The 22163-nt window shown below is 30.1% G+C and overlaps 1 protein-coding gene across 3 annotated transcripts in view; it reads right to left on the reverse strand.

Moving 5' to 3' along the window:
- LOC127714424 (protocadherin-9-like) overlaps positions 1-22163 on the reverse strand; it is a 51743-nt gene that overhangs the window by 18110 nt on the left and 11470 nt on the right. The window contains exon 2 of one of the 3 annotated variants that reach the window (XM_052220479.1): positions 18223-18266. The gene's annotated coding sequence lies outside the window, so the exon portion shown is untranslated. Of the gene's footprint in view, positions 1-1074; positions 1173-1981; positions 2402-18222; positions 18267-22163 lie in introns of those variants that run through there. The other 2 variants (XM_052220480.1, XM_052220481.1) reach the window with 2 other exon arrangements.

Genomic DNA, 22163 nt, shown 5'->3' on the forward strand with positions numbered 1-22163 from the left:
GAAACTGAGTTTACTTAATAAGCATGATTATTCATATTACCATGAATTTGCAACTTCAATCAATATATAATTATTACAAATTCCAGAGAATATTTATCGGGAAATTTCCTATTTCAATAAATTAAAATCAACTGCATTTGTAAAAAATTTAAAATATTTGAGATGTTTTTACACAGGAAGTATGTTCTATCTTGACCCTTTAAAGCCAAATGGAGTGAACTTCACACCTGGAATCAACAAATCTACCAAATAATCGTCAAATGTACAAAACAGTGGTCATTTATCTCTATAAGGAATTCTATGGCTTTCAATACTTCTTTTCACTAATAACTCGTACAAAGAAATCGTAACGTTTCTCCATTGATTAAGTTTCTACATTTAAAGCTTGAAACTTTCAAATGGGCCAATAATAATTAATTACAGCGGATTAAAAGTGACACAAGGCAAACCCCATTACAGAAAGAAATGCCTAATACAGAAAACAAAATGAACAGGCAAAATTTTCTGCGAGCCAGTGCTTTCACAGGTCTATTATTGTCGGCAAGATCATTTCCATAAAATACTAATTATTACCATTGAAAATGAATATTTAACGGTTATTTATTACTTTTAATTGTGCTCACGTCAGTTTTCAACTTTTGTGTTATAACCTAGACATTTGGTTTTGTGTGGGTATAATGAATAATACAATATATATCCTGAAAATAATGAGGCATTTAATATAAATTTCTATTAATTTTCATTTGAGATAACATATATACTTGATCATACTTGATCATTTTTTTTTCAATCAATTTAGCATATAACATCAGCACCTCTAGCTTTCCCTTGAAAAAGTGGACATTTAATGAGTGTGAAAGCTTGCTAAAAGACTTGGAAAGTAACTCTCAAGAAAAGACACTAATACTTTTATAATTAACAGTAAAAAAAAAGAGTTTTATATAAATGCAAGAGTCATCAAAAGTTTCTTTCTTTCCACAAACATAAAGTTCTAATCCTCCAACAATGCAAGTCCTCAAAAGGTCAAAGAAATTTAATAAAAGCAGAAATAAAATAAGTCATTAAAAGACTTACCAATTTTTCACAAATATGAAGTTATAATTTTCCAATTTCATAAGTTCACAAAAGGGCAAAATTCAGTCACCACTCGAAAGCTTATAGTCCTCTGATATGATTACATATTGTGGGGGATTTACCTCAAAGCATCGTGGGTAGATCACATGGATAAGAAATGAACAGATAAAAATCCTTAAAAGTCTAAAAACAATGTCCATCAATCAGGCTGAACAGCTATGCATGGTTTTTCACAAAATTTTATTATCACAAAGATCTATTTTGCCTCACAATCTTGTGAGCGAGAATTTTAACAAGTGCAGATGATCAGCTGTGAATCTTTATCACCTTTTGTTTCATATATGGTGTTGGTAAATTGAGAAGCTTAACAAAAAGGATGAACAGATTTTTTTTTAACTGTATAACATATGTATCCAAAGAATACATAAGGTTTGGTTACTTTTTGAAAGACTTCTTTTGTTTTTAGTTGGTGTCAAAATTGATGTTAAAAACAAGATAGAGATTTTCACAATGTAAAAGATACAATTCATTTAGAAGTGTGTCTCGGGTACTATCTCTATTCTATAAACAAAAGATGACAAAAAAACACTGATTTACATCATATTTGTCATCAAGGACATTTTTTTACGATGTTTCCATTTTCATTTTCAGAAACAAAGAGTTTGTCAGAAAGTCAAACAAAAAAAAAATGATCTAGAAGTAAGTGCAAATTCAAAGACCAATTCAATCTAAAATATTTTGCACTTCCCTTACCCCAGAGATTCTAATTTTTGCCTTAAAATTAAATAAAAATGTCAATCTTTTTAACATTCTACCGAAGTAAATCAACATTAAAAAGCTATTTACAATACAAAACAATATTATTCTAAAATTACAATCATTATAAAATAACTGTTGATTTACTCACCCAAGATCAGAATATTATAGATGTTGTAAGTTCAAACATCCAGAAAATTATTCCAACAATCTGTTGGTCGTTTCATTAAAACCAAATAAAAAAGTCGTTACTCAAGTGACCACAATGGCCACTCAGTTTCCGCAGACCACTGGCCAAGTCAAAAGTAAAGGGTATAATTGTTGTCGGTATAATTGACAGTGACAAACATAGACTAACAAGTTTGAATTTTTAAGTTTGCTTAAGCAAACTCATCGTCGTAATTTTGTAAACTCCAGAAAATAACACCTTGTTGATCCCTCGTACGATTATCTTTCGTATCCAACTGACTACAGCTATAATTTGTCCCATCAGCTTTCAATTCCGTCACATCTTACCCGCGTTGATTTTTATTCTCTTTTAACTACAAATTATAGGTCCCGATTTTCTGAATCAGAAAGGTAGTTCAAGTTTTATTTTAAGAGAAGAGATCTTCGTTTTGTTAGCATGAAAGGACTTCCTTTCTTATTGTCAAATGATCCATTTTATCGGTCGTATTATGTTTAGGCCCCCTCTTAATTTCTATTGTTTGCTTAACACTATAGTTTTGTTTTCCACTCTTTTAACTCTACTATTTGATCCAAATAGGTTAGCAGTATGCTCAAATAGCCAATCACAAACCTTTTAATAAATAAATTCAAACTTTAAGCATTACAAAATGTATACCGGAACTGCTACAAACAACAGCTAATGGACGCACACATTTGATTTTTTACCTTTAATCTGATTAAAATTAATTTTGTAACTGGATAAAGATTATGTTTTATTTCTTTATAAATTTTCAAGTGTTGAGTAATGTGTTGGATGTATTAAAGATAATTCCTATTAATCTATCTGATTTCTAACCATTGTACCCAACTTAGTCCAACTACATTTTCAAATAAATCTCCACATGCTAGTAAAACGGTGAGAATATATTATTGTAAGAGGATTGTCAAGTTTAGCAGATTACATGTTCAATGAGGTTCCATTATTTCACTCTTTTCAATTGAATCGTCACACAATATAACATTACCAGTAAAAAGTTATAATCTGGTGTCCTCGACAGGGAGTACTTTAGTTTTTTCCGTTTTATGAGGGTTCGAACAAGAAAAGACGTGTTCTAACATCAGTTTAGGGGAATATCATCAATCAACAAGCTTTGCATATCCTGGGAAATGTCAGATTAGTCTACAGATCAACAATACTACTACATCAATATATGACAATACTTATTATTTCACTGAGATGTTACGACTGTACTTTAACAATCATTTTTTTTTTTAAATTTGAAGTACCCATGTTAATGCAATTTGTCACACAAAATTTAAAAGGAAAAATTGCACAAGTTTTATACTGCACAGGTTTATAGAAATAAATCATTGAAAACTTAAATAAAACAAGAAATGATTGTAACAGGATGCTGTTACGAAGTCTCCCAAACGAAGCTCCCATAATTCGTAATTCCCAGGGTCGCCTGACATTGGGCAAAGTCTAGTGAAAATTGGTTTGGTCCAGTAAAGTTATATGCATTAGTGATGCCTGGGGACTAACCCTGTATATCATTCAAATCATATTGGCATGACAAACCAGAATATATATGGTTTAGGGGTGGGGATCTCGACCATTTACAAGATATTACAACTTTCTCAAATGGCAGGGGGTCGGGATGATCCCTGGGGACTAACCCTGTATTTCATTTGATTTGCTTTATCATGACAAACCAGAATATATATGGTTTAGGGGTGGGGATCTTGACCACTTACAAGATATTAGAACTTTCTTAAATGGCATGGGGTGGGGGTGACCCCTGGGGACTAACCCTGTATTTCATTTGATTTGCTTTATCATGACAAACAAGAATATATATGGTTTAGGGGTGGGGATCTCGACCATTTACAAGATATTACAACTTTCTCAAATGGCAGGGGGTCGGGATGACCCCTGGGGACTAACCCTGTATATCATTCAAACCATCTTAGCATGACAAACCAGAATATATATGGTTTAGGGGTGGGGATCTTGACCACTTACAAGATATTAGAACTTTCTTAAATGGCATAGGGTGGGGGTGACCCCTGGGGACTAGCCCTGTATTTCATTTGATTTGCTTTATCATGACAAACCAGAATATATATGGTTTAGGGGTGGGGATCTCGACCATTTACAAGATATTACAACTTTCTCAAATGGCAGGGGGTCGGGATGACCCCTGGGGACTAACCCTGTATATCATTCAAACCATCTTAGCATGACAAACCAGAATATATATGGTTTAGGGGTGGGGATCTTGACCACTTACAAGATATTAGAACTTTCTTAAATGGCATGGGGTGGGGGTGACCCCTGGGGACTAACCCTGTATTTCATTTCATGTGCTTTATCATGACAAACCAGAATATATATGGTTTAGGGGTGGGGATCTCGACCATTTACAAGATATTACAACTTTCTCAAATGGCAGGGGGTCGGGATGACCCATGGGGACTAACCCTGTATATCATTCAAACCATCTTAGCATGACAAACCAGAATATATATGGTTTAGGGGTGGGGATCTCGACCATTTACAAGATATTAGAACTTTCTCAAATGGCAGGGGGTCATGATGACCCCTGGGGACTAACCCTGTATATCATTCAAACCATCTTAGCATGACAAACCAGAATATATATGGTTTAGGGGTGGGGATCTTGACCACTTACAAGGTATTAGAACTTTATTAAATGGCAGGGGGTGGGGGTGACCCCTGGGGACTAACCCTGTATTTCAATTAATGGGTTTTATCATTTAGAACATTTTCAATTAAAAAGATTGTGTCTATTACAAACGGTTTTCAATTTATAATCATTTGAAAATTAAAAAAAATAAAATCCCATAGGGTTCTATAGTAAAACCCTCTTTTCTTTTTGCCCCTCAAAGTACCCCTTTATAAACCCCATTGCACAAACAAAACCCTGATTGCACCACTAGACATGTTAGTCTAACATATTGTGAAACCCTAAGTTAATCTGACAAGCGGTTTTGGAGAACGGGTGCGGACAAGTTCAAATTTAAAAGCGGCGGAAGAGGAAGAGGAAGAAGAATAATAATAATAATAAGAACTGAGCAAAAACAATAAGTCTTCCCAAACTTCGTTTGGGAGACTTAATAATGTATCCAAAACACAATTATGATTGATTGTTGTCTTCTTAATGTTCAGTATCAAATCTTTCATATAAAAATAAAAAGATGTGGTATGATCGCCAATGAGACAAGTCTCCACCAGAGACCAAATGATGTAGATGAATATTCAGGATTAGAACAAATAAAAAGTAATTCAAAAGGTTCTGCAAAGTTATTCTACTGGGAAAAAAACAACAAAAAAACTCTATACATTACAATGTACACTAATTTGTTAAGGAAAACACATGACTAAATATTTGAATAAAGATTAGAGAGTGGCAATAAATCTAACAAGAAGAAACTGCCAACTAAAGTATTAAAACAAGACTCACCATCACTTACGCTTATCATTAGAGGGTGAAAGTTAAACCCAGTTCAAAAACAGTACCACACAGATACAGGATACATTTCTAGGTTTTCAAGACAATCCAACTCAAAATAAGAATGCTCTACAGTGAGTCAACAAAGACGCAGAGATATCTAAGGATTTGATGTACTTTTTAATCCGCCTAATCTACACATTGTTGTTTCTCTGGCCAGGTGATGAAGAAATCACTAATTTTTGACAGGTAAATCTTGTTGTTTAGTTGTAATTCCGTACAAAATCTTGTAATTAATTTTTGACGAGAGAAATCTTAAAGCCGACACATTTAGTTCTTGACAACTTAATCCAGCGTCCTTTGGGGCATATGTGAATTTCAATGCAAAGTAAAAATGTCGCAGCCCATCGTATTATTGTATCTAAGTTATCCTAATATGACAAGATAAGTATAGTTTTATTACGAGGAAGTTAATTTTTTAACTTGTAAACCCTGTTTGTAATAAACAGGATGATTTATAACCTTTTATCTTTCATTTATTTTTTGAAATTTGACAATTTCTACCCTAAAGTTTAATAAATAGAACTACATGTATAAGAAATACTCCTAATGTCCTTAATATATTCTGTATAAGAAAATCTGTTTTAACCCTTGAACCAACCATATTGAAAAAAACATATGCAAGAATTGATTAAAAAAATAAAAACATATGTGCTTAGTTGTCCTATTTCTAGAAATAAAAACAAATAAATCAATGAGGTTCTCTTCCTTATAATTCAATACTTAAAAAAATGGATTAATCTTTTGAAATAAATGCAATCCTTTTCTTATATATCAGTACTTGAAAATATAGATTTATTATTTTGAAATCAATGCAATCCCCTTCTAAAAATTCATTACTTTTGAAAATAGTTATATTTTTTTATCTAAATAAATTTTACACACTCAAGAACCATAACTCTGCATAACCTACTCAGACATATGAAGTACATTATAAAGATAAAACGATACCTAACAGCAATCTCAGACAGTCAAATTAGGGATATCACTACCCAAAGTTATTGTATATCGAGATACCTTTATGACTCTTATCATAGTCTGATTATTAATTATCAGTAGGGTGTTAGTGTAAGCTACTGTCCAATATCCCTTCTAAATTTGAGGATTTTCAGAGATTTTCTCTTAACAAGATACCAGAAAAATACACTTTGATGTTTCTTAGAGATTTAGTCTATACATAGATATAAAATAATGATCATTGAAGTACTCCAAAAGTTTTTCTCTCGTAAATGATATAAAAGATTATTCAATGAACTTTCCCTAGTAATATATCTCTTTAAGTTGCAACTGAATTATGATTTTCTATATATTTTGCCCAGAAATTAAAAAAATCTTTAAATAGCTATAATCCAATATTCATTTTTGGGGGGTTTTTGTTTATCAAATCAATGTTTGATATTTATTTTCCAACTTCTATTGCATAAAACTATGCCTTCAAATATGAAAATACTTTTCAAGAATATTATCTTTCAAATATTTTAAAGCACTATGAAACTGTCAAAATGATGTTTTTTAGTAAGTTAAATGTCAACATTTTTCTAAAACGCAACCATTTTATTCAAGAATGCATATAAATCTCCAAATTAAATAATATCAAAACAGTTATTACCAAACAATCACATTGTAAGCAACTCCTACTAAAAAATAATATTTTTCAACCACCATACTTATTAATTAAAATTTAATCTAGTTCATTGAAGGATTATATGAATGTATATAATTGAAAACAGAATATAATGTTGGATAAATTGCCAATAAACATTTATATAAATTTCTGGACAAATATAAATATTTAACGGATATCAAAACATACCTTTTGTATGGTTGTCTATTAAGCCACATATTCCAAATAAAAATATTTTTGTTAAATCTCCATTATTTGTAGAAATAGACACTATTATCAATGACTAATATCATTGTGTAATGGTAAACCTCTTTAACTTTTAAATCTACCCGAATAGCTTAAGTGAAAAATGTAGGTTTATATTTAATAGTTTATTGATGAACTACCGTAATGTATGGTCGCCAGCGTTAAAAACGACTGTTAACTCTTCATTATTCATGAAACTGACAGATACGGGTTTGGATTCTGAATATTGAATATGATTACTCCATGTGGTTTTTTTTTAAACAAATTTTAATTTTAATGCAAATTATTTGTTAAAATCAATTTCAAAGCAATTTTCAAAGTGATTTTCACTTTAGAAAAGAAATAATTACCATTTCGTCATGGTGTGATGGAAAATGTTTTTTTCTTTACATAAAGAATATTTAATATGCAAAATCATCTTTCCCTTTGAAAACTATTTTGATGTTTACCATCTTTAATAACCCGCTGATATATGACTTCAAAAGTAAATTGTCATCTTTTTTCCTGTATCAAAACAACATAGTGACAGCAAAGTGTGTTACTATGATTTTCTTCAAGCAAAAATAAACAAAGTGAAAACATTTTCAGTTTACAAGAAATAGACATGTTATCTCTCATATGTACAATTTCATGGGTATTAACTATAGTTTAAATAAATTGAAAGAAAATAGCTCCTTTTACGTAAATAAATGACTTTTTTACTAGCTACTTGAAGAAACCTTTACCAGTATAACGACCATACCCTTCTACTTCGATAGATTTAAGATATTTTGAAATAATGAAGATTCTGTTATGAATCTTTGCCACATTTTATATAATTTTGTATAAACTGGGGTCATACATTACTATAAATCACAATTATTCAAATAGTTATGATTATTGACCAACAAGGAATTATAAAAACCTAATTAGGTGTGAATGATTTAAAAACAATTAACACCTTAGATCACCTGATGTCATAAGCCATTAAACCAAATAAATCTTATTTTTAGAGATTATAACAAGATTGCTAAACAATATACTATTTTCTAAATGATAATGAATATGTGATTAGCCATTCATCTTTAAAAGTATAATTTTATTCACCACAAGCAAACAGTGAAAAATAATATACCTTAAGGTTAGAATTTATCATAAATAAGATTTTATGACGGAGTGCATGAGTGATACAACGTAACCTAAAAAAGGAGATACATAGATATGACGCAAACAAAATCCAAAAGATGTTACCATGCATTTGAATGTAAAACTGTTTTGATCATTATTTGAAAGTCACTCAACTGTTCCAAGGAAAAGGAATAGACTGTTAGCTTTTTTTTACTTATTTTTACTATTTTTTGTATTATTGTACTTTATTTCCTGTGACTTCTTTTCCGTGACTTTAATTCTTACATTTTTTTTTGCTATTGAAATACATTAACTATAGCTAAAGGTATGAAAATTAATCTATCAACTTCTGCAAAAAATAAGAAAAAAACAATTAAATGAAAGAGGAATAGTATAAAAGTTGACCTACCTCATCATTTTTGCACCGATTTATAGTTTTTACTATGATAAAATTCAGACAGTACTACAGTATATGATTTTGACAGACAACTATAATTATTAAATTGATACAGGTAAACCAATTACCTCGTTAGAATCAATTAACAGTTTAACCTTGCTTATCATTTTGATTTCCAATCAATGTGGTCTCATAAAATTGTCAAAATATATAAAAATTTGTCTTGTAGCAAAAGACCTGCTAGACATTTAACATTACACTGTCTAAAAAATCTGTCGTCTGATGATCATTTTGACACCAAAGTTAAAAGTTGTAAATAACTTATAATTTTCATAAAAAACTATAAATTTAATATTTTCAAATATATGACATTTTAATAAATAAATAAATCTTTGCTATTAAATCAGCTGCAACTTCTAAATAAGCCTAAACTATTTATAGCATAAAGTTCTTAAAATATAAAATAAAATGAAATCATAATTAAAGGAATTTCTAAAAGCTTACCTAATGAAACTAATAAAATCTTAGTGAAAATAGATCCAAAATTCCATGCATGTAACAGAAAAACAAATAATAAGTCCAAATTCACTTCAAACCTAATTCAGATTTGTTTATATTGTATTCCTCCCAGGTCTAAATTCCCACTGACACTAACAATGCCTGTTTTCTTAATTTAGTGACATTTTCAAGTAAATGTTTATTTTTCTCCAATTAACAATAGCCATTACTATTTCTAAACAATGTTTTGGAATTTTGTGTACACAAAGACAAGGCCCTAAAAGGATTAAGAAACAAACCTTATGTCTATTATAGAACAATTGTTTTAATCCAAGCTATCAATTAAATCATAAACACAATTTTGTTTTTACATTAATTATGCATAAATTTATGAAAACATGTGAAAAATTCAACATACAGGTGAAAATTGACACAAAATCAGGTAAATCTGACATCAAAAGGAGTAGACGATTTTCGCAAACTGTTACAACTTTTTGTAAACATTCTTACAATTAATTGTTGACAGAGTTACTCAAGATGTTTGTCAAACCTTGGAGTTTTTAGATGACATCAAAGTAGTCTTGTCCCCTGCGCTTAAGGGACCTCAAACTGACATAGGTCTAAATAAATATGATCTTATTTAAAACAAACAAAACCCAATTAACCTAGATTAGTTTTCATTTATCTATGCTTTTAACCTTCCTTCCTTCGCCATTTCCGGGTGGCCGCTGTGTACATATGGGTCTTGATTTGGTCAACAGTAGCAAGGTACATGACCCTTTGAAGTATAACCAGATTAAGCCTGTTACTTTTCACGACTTGGATTTAAAATAATGTTGCTTTTAAGTACTGTTGACTAATTAACAAGTTTATTTACCTGAGAAAGGTGTATCTATTGAAATAGGGATTTCGGCAATAGTAAATAAAGTTGCAAATTAAAAGAAACTGTAACTTCTGAAGCAGGTGCTACGTGATTGGAAGTTTTATTGTAAAGTTATACTTTCATCTGAGGTTGAACATGAAACATGATATATATAAATCCTTAGCATGTCAATAAAAATCACAAATCGCATGTAATAAAATAAGATATACAAGATACGAAATAGTTACTGTATCCACAGTATAGGAGTTTGGTTTCATCCTTTTTAAAACTTTTAAAGGAAGGGATTTTAAGTTATTGTCCAATTCATGTAAAACCACAAACCATTCAAAACCATAGGCACTTAAAGGCGATAATTCAAATAGAAGCACATATGACAACCTTTATGAAAATTGTTTTATCTTAAAAAACCTTAAATTAATCCTTACTTTTTTAAAATTTTATTAAGGAGAGATTACATAAAGGGGCCAATAACTATTCATCAAGAATTTATTTTTACAAATATGTTGGTATTTTGTTAGGGTTAAACAACAATTTTTACAATATTCTTAAAAATCTCCACTATAAAAATAAGGAGATGTGGTATGATTGCCAATGAGACAATTTTACTATCCACCAGAGTTTAAATGAAGTGCATATAATAGCCTGTTTTGCTAATGAATGAGGTGAACCAATGACATTTAATGACCACCAGCACCCTTCACAACTTGAGTCCCTAAGAGTATTCTGAATTTTCCAAAACATTTTAAAATCATTAGATAATTATTAATGCAAAAAAGCAAACTTCTTGACAGCTAAGAGTGAAGACATACTCCTGCAGCTGTTCAACACAATATCTTGCTGTAAACATCATTACAGGAAAAGATATACATGGTCACAACCTTATGTTAACTTTCTTACACCTTTATAAATAATGGGAATTTTCAACTGGAAAAATATGACTTTGTTGACCACATCTGTTACCCTAGAGACTTCAAAAGATACTATTGTATCCATCCGAGAAAAAACAAAAGGATGACAACTAGAAACATACATCATTTACATACAAAAACAGTCACATGTGTCACAGCAAGTAAACACACTAACTATTGTAGATATCATAGCTCCAGCACGCTTTTGACAAACATGGGAGTCATAACTTAACCATAATGAGTAATTTTACTTTTACACAACTGTTGCCATTATTTTTTTTTAGTCATACATGATGCTGTTCATTTAAGGACTTCTGATCAGATGTTAGTCATAATAACTTGCATCTATTGTGTGAAGTGAGGTAAGCATTACAAAAATTAAACTTGCACCTGACCAAGAGTTATTTCCCTTTTCTTGTTGACTCATGACTGCTTTCAACATTATAAATATATGCATTCAACTTACTTTACCTACCAACAGACACAAAGCATATACATGTAATTCTAAACAAACAATATACAACCATAACTGCATTTGTTTTGGCATCAGTAATGATTTTATTAATTGTATTAAAGTTCAATATAAAAATGCTCAAGAACTGTGAGTGTGAGCATCAGATAGAAATCAACCTTATGCAAGTGCACATATACATTTACATGTAAAGACTTTGATTGAATTTGGAATATTCAAATATAAAATAAAAGATGAATTTATGTTTGTTTTGTATGGTTCTTATAACATTTCAATTTTCAAACAGTTATAGACTTTGGATAGAGTTTTTTTCAACCCAAAATAGGATAACAGATGTATTGATATCCATTTGCATAAGGTCGATTTCTATCTGACACAGCTCAAAAGTAAGATTTTTTTTTCATCCTAATAATATTTATTTAGGAAAAGCTATGTCAAATGCACTGGTTTCGATTTAGAAAATATAGTAATAAGCAAAAACTCTTACCACTTCAGAGTATGGAGAAATATCTTCTTGTTTACGTGAAATGTGTTGTACTAAAGTCACAAAATCAAAATCCAGTAAAACAATACTTGTCAAAATTATCATAATCACCTATCCAAATCCTCATTAAAAATGCAATTATTCATAACATTTCATTATTTATGCATAAACAAATCTGTAAAAGTGAAGAAATTAGTACAAGTTGAATACTAGTCATTAATTATGGTCAGTTTTGCTTGACCTGCCCTACTCTTTGCCTTTGTATCATTTTGTATTATATTTATGATGAAGGGTGACTATAAACAAATGTATTCATAACTGAGGATGTCACTTGTTCATGTAAGGTAAAAAATATACATGCCCTTAATGTATGTTGCCATATATATCATGAACAAACATACTACAATGTACATTTTATGCAAACAGTTGTAGATGAGTTTGATTATATTTTGTAAGCCCCCCCCCCCCCTTTTAAAAAAAAAAAAATCCATACAATATCTGTAATTATTATAAAGAAAGAAAGTATAATTTACCAAAAAACAAAATCAATTACATGTTACTTTCAGTGATTGATCTAAAATAAGAAAAACAAAAATGGGGGTCCCCTTTTTTAAGAAATGCTACAAGTCAAAAATGTTTTCTTTCTTAAAAGTTTCTTCATCATGTTCATTATGGATTTCCCTCTCAATCAACTACTAAAATTTAGCATTTTTGATTTTAATACTGTTATCTTTTTTTTACATATTTAATTTACTACCATCAGTTGCAAGGGTAAAATGAGCGATTGTTATACAATTTTATGGCAAGGTTTTTCCGTTTTTCCAAAGCAATATCTTACAAAATCATCAATAGTCTTACCTTAAAATGTTTCTTAGAATTGAACAGAATTGTAAAGTTCTGTGAGGTAAGTTGGTTACTATGGAAACATCAGGTATAATTCAGATAATTGTATTTTATCCATGATTACTAATTATTTCTCTGTGTCAACAAATATTTATAGAAATTAATTTGTCATTTTCCATCATTTTCACAAATACGGCTCCAAAATAATAGTACTTAAAAATATAATTTTCCATCAGTCATATTTGCTTCAAATCTTCCCCCAAGTCACACACGTACAGTTAGTAGATTTAAAATTTTTGTTAAATTTAGATGAAAGAATTTAACAAAATTTTAGCCAGGTTATATAATTTTTGTCTAGGATTCAAGCTGGACAATCCTTGATTAAAAGATAATTTTACTATATAATGTTCAAATTTAATGGCTATAGACAAATTCAAGCATAAATACACATGTAAAAGTCAATACCTTAAAATATACCTTTAGGCTTAAGGCTGAGGTTCAAAGGTAGAAAAGTGTGTTAAATCTCAAACGTTTTTTTTAATTCAAAACACTTAAGTAACTATAGCAAGTGATTTTTAACAGGATACATTACCAAGATGACACCTATAAAAATTGTCAATGACAAAGTGCAAATTGAAAAATAAAATTATCGCAATTTCACATAAAAATTTGTACATGAAAGAGCACTTTAAACTTAACTATCAATAATCCCATTTGAAACCTCCAAGTAAAAATAGCCAGTAGGAAAATGGTTAAAAGTCCTTAACTTGGGAAAACTTGTGTCCATTTAGATACCATCTTCATTAGCGAGCTCCGTTGACAATAGTACATATTAACGTATACAAACACATGCCTGAATGCCTTGTAGTATGAGGTAACACTCCCCTTGTTACAAGTCAATGAGTTGGTGAAGGGGATCATTTAAAAGAACTTTTAATGGTGTAAGGATAAACTTATTATGGTTGTCCAACACTCTGGAAAATAAATAGATACTAGTTTTTGTGGTCAAGATTGATCAAGGACATTCAGGTTTTATCTGCTTCCTGTTTCATCATTTGTTCAAAGAAAATGTTAAACACTTCAGAATAGTTACAAAAAAGATCCACAACATTAAGATCTATGACTGTCAACAGCTAACTTTGTACCTCCCAGAAAGTCAGAGCACGAATTAAAACCCAAACTGCAAAGACTACTTGAATGAATGAATTTTCCGAATTTAACTGTATAAGATTTATTGATTGATTGATTGGTGTTTAACGCCACTTTCAACATATTGTGCTATTTCGTGGCGGTCAGATTTTATTGGTGGAGGAAGCCGGAGTGCCCGGAGAGAACCACGACCTTTGGTAGGAAAAGTATAAGATATAAAAAAATCAAATATATAAAAGATACAGATGACTCATGCTTTTAAAAGTGGTAAAAATAGAGCATTAAACCCTGACAAAGAAAAGAATTACAGGCAATCACTGAAACAGAGGCAATATGTATTCTTCATAAAGCTTTCTTATTACACCAGAACATGCAGAAGGAGAGATTCCTCATAATATATATCTTATTGCTAGTGAGAACATACTTCATGAACAAAATTCAAGATGTCCGTCATGAGTATGTTAAAGCTCCATTCTCTTTCAAACTGAGAGTTAATTTTAGCACCTTTGTAATACTCAAATAAAGCCTCATGATGAAAAATTACATGACAAAATGACAAATGTTAAATCAATAAATTACTTAAATATGTTGCCATAATATAGTACAATTTTTTTTTTTAAAACTTGATATTATGGATCATAACTGTTTCATTTCAATGTTTGCCAACATTATTTACAAGTTATATTGGTCACAAATAGCATGTTGCACGAAAAAAAGTATCCAATCCATGCTCACATCTGCAACAATAACTAGCAATATTTTTATCCTGTATCAACATTCATTCTTTGGGAACCATAATGTATATCAAAATCTTGTAACTTACTGACAATCAAAACTAACATCAGGTGATGTAAAAGCTTGGTCACAATCATTGAATACTAGAAAACATAATTTCTTCTCACAGAACTATTTAATCAGGTTCTCCAAAAAGCTTTTTTTCATCTTTGTCATTCTGTTTCTGTCTTTATGTTGTCTTCTCTCACATCTATTTCTGTTATTTTCATTTTTCTCTCTATTAATGTCTCACTTTTTCATACTTCATTTCATTTTGATTTTTTTCAGTAGTTTATAAAATTCAACAACATATACCCATTAAATCATAAAATGAAAAAAATCCAGCAATATCTTAAAAAATTCAATTACAAAACATGTTCCGTAAGTACAGAAAAAAACCACCATGGGATATTAACATATAACACCTTTTGATGTTTACAAACACAAAAAACATTTACACTAACAATTTCTAAAAGTTATACATAGTGTTAAATTGGACGTGGCTGATTTTACACTGTCCTCTATATAAAGTGCCGAAAATCACAGTTAGAAATTTTTTAGCTCATTCCAATTTTTAAGAGGTGCTGGTCTGTAAAATTTCTTGGACAAATGATCAATTATTTTTAAACCATTATACAATTTTGATTGTTGGAAAAAGTCAGTTTGTGTAACAGTCATTATGGATCACTTGTAATACATTTATAGCCAGTAGCTTTGAACTTTCTATTAGCCAAATTAGAGAGAAGAAAAAAGATTTTTGTGGACATAGATATTACTCATGTAAACTCTTATTGAATACTGAATTCAATCATAACCTGTGCTAGTACATTTCAGCTTCAACTGTTTTTCTCTGTTTAGGATTATTAGTCATTGAAATTATATTTATCTGCTGAAGACTGTATTTACGATTTCACAGCTACAAAAATCATTACTATCTAATTGTATTGCATCAATTTGACATATTAAAACATTTTTAGGTAGACAAATTAAAAAAACCAGTAAATAATATTTTAAAAATCGATCACTTTTTTACAGAATATAAAATTCCAAAAGTCTGTCATATCTATAAGGGTATATATGCATATAAGGTTGACTAGCCTGTGATCCTGGCTAAGTCTCAAAATCTATACCATGTCACTAGGGTCAGACAGGGACCAACATATTATGTAAACATACAAATCAATCAGATAACAAAATATTAATTATGTAATTGAATAATCTTGTTATTTCATTAAATTTTCAAATTTAAAAAAAAGGTATTCTGGTTGAACCGTTACAGAATTTTTTATCAAATATTCATTGAATGTAAACACAGTGAGTACTGTGATCTGTATAGCTCTACTGATGTGCAGTGAGCAAGGAACTTGTGGATTTAGTTAAGTTTAAGGTAAGGCTTGTATTCAGTATTATCACATAAGTTAACTTGAAAAAACAGTTACTGGGGGAAATATACCCAAAAACAAGAATGTGTCCATAGTACAAGGATGCCCCACTCGCCCTATCATTTTCTATGTTCAATGGACCGTGAAATTGGGGTAAAACCTCTAATTTGGCATTAAAATTAGAAAGATCATAACACAGGGAACATGTGTACTAAGTTTCAAGTTGATTGGACTTTCAACTCCATCAAAAACTACCTTGACCAAAAACTTTAACCTGAAGCAGGACGAACGAACGAACGAACAAACGAACGAACGAACAGAAGCAAGGACCGAAAAACACAATGCCCCTAGGTGGGGAATAAAAAAAAAAAAAACAGGTTTCAACAGACTGATTCCAGGTATGCATCTCTATACGAGACCAAATAAGGAAATTCTTAAACATTTAGCAAAAAAGTGACAGAAGATACCAAAGGGAGAGTTATAACTCATATATGTCAAAGAGAAAAAGGCAAAATCATGGCAAAAATACAAAAGACAAACAACAGTTTACCAAACATTACATATCAGGTCTTCTGAGAACGTTAAAACATATCCAGTTATTGATATAGATTTTGCCTAAAATTTCACAATTGAGCTACCATGTGGTAAAATTTTTTTTAACGAACTTTATATCATGCATCACAGCAAATAAAAAACAACATCTTTCAACATTAAAATAACATTGTCCATTACATATTAATACCAACACGAACAGCAATTAAATGTTACTTTGTTTTAATATTCTCATAAAAGTGTCTGTGTAACTGATAAAATATTTAATATTCAGACCATGTACTCTTGAAATACTTGAGCAACCTTGTGCAAAATATCTTATTACTCAACTTCAGAATTTTGATTAATTTCACAAGATAAATTATTACAAGTTCATAGTTTTTAGTGTTTGGTAAGAGACAGGGAGAGATTTATTAATGAGTTTTTATTAAAAATGATATTGGTTTAAGTGTATTTTTCAATCAAATAGAGATATAGCAAGAAAGTTAAACACAGGCAAACAATGAAATAAATTGGACCTATTTATAGTTTTGCTCCCACTAACACCGTGTACTTAAAATTAATAAGTAGCAGTTGCACACTTGCACGTTTTTACAGTAATGATCACATGTACTTTAAAAATTCTTAAAAACGAAAATGACAGCAATGGATTTTGAAAGAATAGCGTGAAACTTCTGAAAGAAGTCTTGAGATATTCAATATGTTTAACGATGCACAAAACAACTTCTTGCAATTTGTAGTTAAATGACAGAGGAAACTTAACACCTTCGAATGAGTTTGAACGAAAATAAGAACACTGTCAAATAAGGGATACTTGATTTTGTAAACGTCACATGACATTAACTATCTTTGTCTACTTTGATCCTGAGATAGTTAACATGAAATTTGAGGACCATTGATTGAAAGGGACAAATGTTCAAACCATGTTTTTACCGTATTGCACCTGGTTATGTTTAACATGGATCATGGAGAAATTTGCGTAACATGCACTTCAAACATTCAGCTGATGTAATTCAATTTCATTTTGCAGGAAAAACCACACTCTAAAAATAAAACATGATCCTCAAAGTCTGTTTTTGGAAAAGATCACAGAGTTTGGACAGAGATTGAATAACAAAGTAGTTATATTTCTGCCTTTCCTGTTTTATATTGTATTGGTCATTGATTTTTTTTAAATAAAAAGTAGTCCATATGGTAATTTTATCCGTTTTATTTTGAGGCAGATTAATGCACCTGAATATCTTTAATCAACCATTTTTTGTGAACTAGTAATCTTTTTATGACAAAGTCCCTATGCAGCAATGATTTTTTATGACTTTCTTCCTTGTATTTGTTTGTATTTTTTTCTACTGATATTGATTTGAATGCTTACCGTAAAGTGAATGAACTTTGCTTTGCTAGTATACTGTTGGATATCTGAAAGAAAAAAGAAAACATTTTTCAGGAGCTACATAAAAAGTTTCCAATGAAATAAATTGCCAGAAGATAGAAGAATACAATATGACAGAGATGATTTTTCTTTGCTAATTTAACTACAACATGGATACATGCAAAAATACAACGTAACTAAGAAAAAAACAATTAAAAGTAAAATAGAAATGTCTTTAGGTCATATCTACCAACAAGAATTGAAAAATTACATCCTTTGACTTAAGCTGTTAATTTCAGAAGATTGCAGAAACCACCACCCTTCCTCCCCCCCCCCAAAAAAAAAAATACAAAAATATAAACATACATACAAGTACTAAATTTATAGTTCAAAGTCTTTAAAATCAAATGAACAGTTATAATGATTGGGATTTATTATTCAACTTGGAAATTATTAATGCAAAAAATGTCATATTAGTTAAATAGAAAATTCCATCCAGTTAATTTGTATGACTGTCCAAGCAGAAAAATTCTTAATGCATGGTGTATTGAATATTTACACTTCACAATTTTGTAACTATAGTTTTGCCCTTGTACAGGATATATTATGATGAATAGGAAATGTTTCCAATAATTTAAACAAGTTTTTCAAAATTGTCAAAAAATGTCAATTTGTTAAAAAGGAAGTTCCAACCAGAACATTTGTCAGACTGTCCAAGCAGAAACAGTCTTAATGCATGGTGTATTGAACATATACATTTTAAAATTTTGTACCTAGTTTTGCCCTTGTACAAGATATATTAAGATGAATAATAAATGTTCCCAACAATTTAAACAATATTTGTAATGTTTTCTACGATATATTATGTTAAAACAAGATCAATTAGATAGAACTAACAGTATTACGACTTGTAAAGACTTTTACTAGACATCTTTACAATCTTTTTTCACCGATTGTGTAATTTGACGATTGTCTCAAATCCACAATTGATATATATATATCTGATAAACTTTCAATAAAAAGTTTCTATTTCACTTACAAGTTCTTATTTCATTATAGTTTTCTTAAAATTAAATACATGCCATATCAAATTATCTGATTATTTACAAGATAATTGATATAAACATAAAAAACATAAACAATAAACAAACAAATTTTAGCTTGCATAACAATAAGATTACCCTGCTATATATACTTTTAATTTGTTTAAACAAAAAACCATAACCTAGATATCTTAAGGATGCATGAAGAAAATTCATGTTTCTAGATACCAGCAGCTTGTTTCTAGAAACCAGAGGCCTGAATTCTTTCATAAAAGAGGACAAAAAGTGCTTGTTATAGTCATGAATAATTCGGTAAAACTATGATCATTTTTAGACACAAGAATTTTTGTAAAACGCAGGCCAGCAGCCTAACATAAAACCAAAACATACTTGTCGCCAAAAACTTAACTTCATGTATTTGTTTTAGGTACAATGGACTTGAGCAATGTTACAAATGACAAATTGGTTGTGACAAGGATTAAGAGTGCTGAAAGCTGACAGGGGGTGGATCAAATACCATCCCTCTTTTCAGAGAGTACTTATTAACTGAAGAGAAAAATTTCATTTCACACAATTTTTTACAATGGTAAATCTTAATTCAAAAACAAACTTTAAATTCGATGCAAATTCACAAACTTTGTAAAGATTTGAGAATCAGTTAAATATTAGTAAGAAGTAATTTGTAATTTATTATTGTATTAAATGTCCACCTATTTTTCATTGCAAAGAAAATGTGTTGGTTAGGAAGAGAAATAATACATTCAGTGCAAAAAAGTCAAAAATTTATTCAACAAAACCTGTTATTTCACTGATCTCAATTAAAGGGAAATCACACTATTTATACTACTAATAATAATTCATTGAAATTTTGCATGTAGACAGATCATACTTATTAAGATATTTAAGGCGGAAAAAAAATTGGGGTCACCGATGTTGTTTTCGAGATATGACGTCATCAAAACTTAAAGAATCGCCTTATAACGAAATATAGAAATACCGCTCTAAATTGTTAAAAAAAGACAAACTTATTGAAAAACCATGTTTAACTGGAATAACAAAAACAGTCAAATGTAACTTGTACTTTATGAACATTTATTTGTCTCGGTTTCCTTATTTTTGAAGGCATTTGAACATTTCCCGCCATTTTTAATTGCTATTTATAATAGATTTTTCTTGAAATAAAAAAAATCTACTAATGTTTTTTCCCTTCAAACTTCTGCATAAGTTGCAGCTTCAGGGAAGATTTTAAAATCATAAATAAAAAAGGGGGGTCACAGATGTTTTAAATCCGCTAAAACGGAAATAATCTTTATTATTGAATTTTGGCGGGAACTATAACCTTTTAACGTTATAGAACGACGTTGCTGGCATAACAGCATTTCTTGCATCGCTTGGGTTGAATTAAACCTTTTCACTACAAAATATAATATCATTTTTTAACATTTTTTAAGGTATTTTGATTATTCATTGATATCTTTATCAATCTATCGAATCGTTTAACATAGATACAATACTGAACAGTTTATTATAAAGTAATTGTCAACGGTGAAGTCATCTCATTTTTTAAATTGCATTTGTTGTATGGGGAAAACGAATGTTTGCCTCATGCCGTATTATAGAAATAATTTTCGGCTTCCAGATAAAGAATCTTCTACCTCGGAAGACTGAGGGTATCCGGGCTGAAAAGTAACACGTTCCTTTTAGACTGCAGGCAGAATAATTTCGTTACCATAATTTCACAAGCTTGTCCATTCGCACTGGGAAGATTAAACCTGAAATGCCGTGTTATAAAAATGCCACAAACTCAGCACGTTAAAAGAAACCTATTTTCGGTAGGAATTTAAAATTGGTTCCAGATTTACACAACGCTTCATAATTTTTTCGAACTATCATCCCGCACCCATTTTTCATACATCGTTTCATGTTCATTGTACATAATATGTTTAATGTTCATCGCCTGTGTATTAAAACTTTATGAATTACGTATATTTTATTACCGTTCGATTAATCGCTCAACGTTGGTATGTTATGAGAAATACAATGCATCTGATAATTTAGAGTTATTTGACAATGAAATACACATCGCCATAGTGATATCAGGAACATATAATGTTCCCAGTTGATGTATTTAAAAAAATCTTTTAATTTGTAATAAACGGATCTAGTTTTTTTTTCTTGTTCTGCTACATCTATCCGTGTTTCTGTGGACATGTTGATATATTTTATCTAACTCTAGTTTTTTGTCGAGCCTTCGACTTTAGTCGAAAAAGCGAGACATAGCGATCCTACATTCCGTCGTCGTCAGCGGCGGCGGCGGCGTCCACAAATATTCACTCTTTGGTTAAAGTTTTTGAAGTTTTAATAACTTTCTTAATCTATCCTGGATTTCTACCAAACTTGGACAGAAGCTTAATTGTTTATAATCATAAGATAGTATCCAGAAGTAAATTTTGTAAAAATAAAATTCCTGTTTTTCCATATTTGACTTATAAATGGACTTAGTTTTTCTGCCAGGAAACAATACATTTACTCTGTGGTTAGAGTTTTAAATCTTTAAGAACTTTCTTAAACTATCCTGGATTTGTACCAAACTTTGTCAGAAGCTTGTTTGTGATCATAAGATAGTATCCAGAAGTAAATTTTGTAAAAGAAAATTTATTTTTTCCTTATTTTACTTATAAATTGACTTAGTTTTTCTGCCAGGAAACAATACATTCACTCTGTGGTTAAAGTTTTTAAGATTTCAATAACTTTCTTAAACTATCCTGAATATGTACCAAACTTGGACAGATGCTTTTTTATGATCAAAAGCTTGTATCTCGAAGGAAATTTTGTCAAAATTTTGTACCTGTTTATCCGTATTTTACTTATAAATGGACTTAGTTTTTCTTCCAGTTAACA

This window comes from Mytilus californianus, unplaced genomic scaffold (genome assembly GCF_021869535.1).
Source record: "Mytilus californianus isolate M0D057914Y unplaced genomic scaffold, xbMytCali1.0.p SCAF_9, whole genome shotgun sequence".
Lineage (NCBI taxonomy): Eukaryota > Metazoa > Mollusca > Bivalvia > Mytilida > Mytilidae > Mytilus > Mytilus californianus.